At 40.4% G+C, this 3,930-nt stretch overlaps 1 pseudogene; it reads left to right on the top strand.

The window, feature by feature from the left end:
• Positions 1-2,908: 2,908 nt before the first annotated feature.
• On the top strand, positions 2,909-3,451 carry LOC109447056 (large ribosomal subunit protein eL29; annotated as a pseudogene).
• The last annotated feature ends 479 nt before the right edge of the window (positions 3,452-3,930 follow it).

Genomic DNA, 3,930 nt, shown 5'->3' with positions numbered 1-3,930 from the left:
AAGGAAAGAGATTCTGACCTATGCTACAACATGGATGGACCTTGAGGACATTATGCTAAGTGAAATAAGCCAGTCACAAAAAGACAAATGCCATGTGATTCTACTCATCTGAGGTACTTACAGTAGTCAAATTCATAGAAACAGAAAGTAGAATGGTGGTTGTCAGGGGCTGGAGGAGGAGAGAATTAGGAGTCATTGTTTAATGAAGACAGTTTTAGTTTTACAAGATGAAAAGTTATGGAGATGGATGATGGTGGTGGTCATACAACATTATGAATATATTGAACACAGCTTAACTGTACACTTAAAAAATGATTAAGATGGTAAATGTGTTTATATGTATTTTACCATAATAAAAAAACAATTGAAAAAAAGAAAATACAGCAAAATGTCTTTACGACCAGAGAGTAGGGAAATATACTTTAAGCAGGACACGAAAAACACTGCCATGAAGAAAAAAGTTCATCTTTTAAGACTACATTTCAATTAAGAACTTTTGTCCATTATAAGAAACCTGACAGAGCTGAAAGCCAAGCTGTAGAATGGGAGAGAATATTTAACTGACACAGAGATTGAATATCAATCACAGAAAGAACTGCCATGGATAAGTCATGTATCAATGCTGCTTTTCCGGTTGTGACAAATGTATGATGATAACATGTTAACAGGTATGGGCTATGTGGGAACTCTCTGCGTACTTTCCTTTCCAACTTTTATATACAGTAGTCCTCCCTTTACCCGAACTTCCAGTTTAGCTTTCTATGGTTTCAGTCACCCATGGTCAACTGTGGTCCAAAAATATTAAATTTCCGCAACCATCCACATCCAACCATCGACATTGTCACGGCTCGATGATCCTCCTTCTGACATATCAGAAGGTCAACAGTAGCATAATGCTGTCACAATGTCTCTGTCATTCCCTTCATTTAATCTCATCACGTTGTATCATCTCACATCATCACAAGAAGAAGGGTAAGTATAGTATAATACGATATTTTGAGAAAGAGAGAAACATCATATTCACATAACTTTGATTACAACATATCATTATAATTGTTCTATTTTATTGTTAGTTATTATTGCTAATCTCTTACTGTACCTAGTTTATAAATTAAACTTTATCATAGGTATGTATGTATAGAAAAAACATTATGTAGCGTTTAGTGGTTTCAAGCATCCATCGCAGGTCTTGGAACATATCCCCCGTGGATAAAGGTGGACTACTGTAAATCTAAAGCTATTCAAAAATTAAAACTTTATTTTTAAAAACAGGCTAGTGAGAATCCACCTGAATATAATTGGCTGTTCTCTTTGGGTTTAACCTAAGGAGATATTTTCTTTTCCCTCTCTATCTTCCCCAATGTTGCAAATCATGTATTACCTGGAATTTTATGAATACATTTTGTATTCATCATCTCACATTTGGGAACCACCATAAATGCATGAATTTGTAAACAGGATTTTCCACATGTTTATGTAACAATGCCAACTTTCATGACTTGGGGGAAGGGAAGCAGATATGTTTATACTAAGATCACAGAAAATTTGGGGATCAGAGGAAGGTTTTCCAAAATTGAAAAGGACTAAAAAGTCTTGTCAATAAGAAGAAATTCAATTAAGGACATGGATTAAGAGAGATTTACAGCCAACTGAAAGCTTGAGTCATTTAAATAATGTAATTCTTTCCCAAAATGACAATATGAGAGCGAGTGCCACAGGTCTGAATCTCCCTCCTATAAAACCCAGGCAAGGAATTCAGGTGTTGTTTTTTTCACATAGACCATATTCTATAGATGCTGAAATCATTGCAGCTCCCAATATTTTAATCTTTCAGGGCCATTTCGGTCTTCAGTCAAGAACAATATGAATAAGGCTTTATAAAGAGTCCAGTTTCCTTTAATACATGATAATTTCCTAATGGTATCCATCAGGCATAAGAACCCCCTCACGATCCTCTCGAGATCGTGGTGAAGACTGACCTGCCCTCAGTGTAAGGAAGACTTGTTGTGCCCAGTGTCCGACCTCAAGTCCTGAAATCCTTCTGCTTGCCCAGTGCTCACTGTCAGGGGTTAATTGTTAAACCCAGGCACTGACCTGAGCAGCCTTCGATACAGGGCGCCTTCGCCAGCTGCCTTCAGAATGAGAAAACTGGATCATGATTTTAAGTAAGGGGCCGGACACAGGAAAATGCAGCTAAGGTCAGAATAGTCTTTTCATTGTTACTTGGCATTCTTCACCCAAGAAGGAAGATCTAGGAAATTAATTCATATTGTGTGCATTCAGACTGATGAAGAAACAACGAATTTTGATTGACCTCTGTTGCCACTGAGAAGTTTTTTGCAAATTCACAAATCTTTTATAATCACCGAACAATGGAATAGGAGTCTTCCTCAGGCTAATTCCACATCTGTACATTTCCTAAGGTGGTAGCTGCAAATTTGAAATGGAGCTTGCTCCAGCGGTCCCCAAATTGTGTGCTGAGGAATGCTGGGGGAACCACAAAGCCCCACTGTGAGGCAGGATACTTTAAATTTTCTGTGATACCTAGCAATGTTCCCAAGAACTATTTAGCTTGAAGGAGTTCACAATTTCAACATTAGATTGCAGCTACATGTCTTTAGATGATGTTGTATCTTTATGAAGCTGGGTTTTCTTCAGTTGCTGTGATAAAAAACAAGAATCAGGCAAAGATCAACATGGAACAGGAAACGAGTTGTGCCATGTCCAACAATCCCAAGGACTGAGAAATTGTGGGGTGACCATTAGGCATGCTGGACCATTAACGAGAAACAGTGGTTATTTAAGGATGACGTGAATTTTTTTTAAATTTTGATTAATGTGTATTATATTTTCAAATAGCTACCTAGCTCTTTCTCTTCTGGTCCCAGGTGCTTCTGGAGCCGCGGGCTTCGGTGCAGACATGGCCAAGTCCAAGAACCACACCACGTATAACCAGTCCCAAGAATGGCAGAGAAACGGCATCAAGAAGCCCCGATCACAAAGATATGACTCTCTTAAGGCAGTGGACCCCAAGTTCCTGAGGAGCATGCAGTTTGCCAAGAAGCACAGCAAGAAGGGCCTGAAGAAGAGGCAGGTCAGCTTCGCCAGGGCCATGAGTGCAGGGGCTCAGGCTATCCAGGCCCTCCTAAAGCCCAAGGAGGTCAAGTCCAAGATCCCACAGGGCGGCAGCCACATGCTCAATCGGCTTGCCTACATCACTCACCCCAAGCTTGAGGAACATGCTTTTGCCACACACATCGCCAAGGAGCTCAGGCTCTGGAGGCCAAAGGCCAAGGCCAAGGCTCAAACCAAGGATCCATCTGCGGCTGCCACTGCAGCTCTGCCTCCAGCTCAGGCTCAGGCTCTGGCTCCCAAAGGTGCCCAGGCCCCCATGAAGGCCCCAGAGCATAGGCCTCTGTCTGCCAACACGAGGCTGGAAGAACTGGTGTGAACCCTGGGCTGCTGTCTGCACTCAGCTGGGGACCTCCTGTGCTATTTATACAAATAAACCTGAGGCAGGATCTATTAAAAAACAAACAAAAAGATACCTAGTTGTGAGGATACAAATACTTAAGTTGTTTAGATGCTACTACTAAATAAATGGAATTGTTAGGTATTTCTTTTGGCCAAGGGACGTCACGAAAGGTAACCACCACACTAAACAGAAGCCCTGAACTAAGAAAGTGTAGGGACCTCTGGAGCAGGCTCAGGTTGCCCTCAAACTAATAAAGGAGGTGACAACAAACCCAGAGAGTGCAAAATGACTTGCTCATATTATTTGTTAAATTCTCCCCATTATTTTGCCCAACTTGAATGACTCATTAAGCTTTAGCTCTCTATTATCTCAAATCCAAACATACACTTTAAAATGTTATTAAAGAAAAACATCTTTTTAAAATACAAACCATTCCTTCACCATATAAAACATAA

This window comes from Rhinolophus sinicus, linkage group LG04 (genome assembly GCF_036562045.2).
Source record: "Rhinolophus sinicus isolate RSC01 linkage group LG04, ASM3656204v1, whole genome shotgun sequence".
Taxonomy (NCBI): Eukaryota; Metazoa; Chordata; class Mammalia; order Chiroptera; family Rhinolophidae; genus Rhinolophus; species Rhinolophus sinicus.
This window is presented reverse-complemented; position numbering and strand designations above follow the sequence as displayed.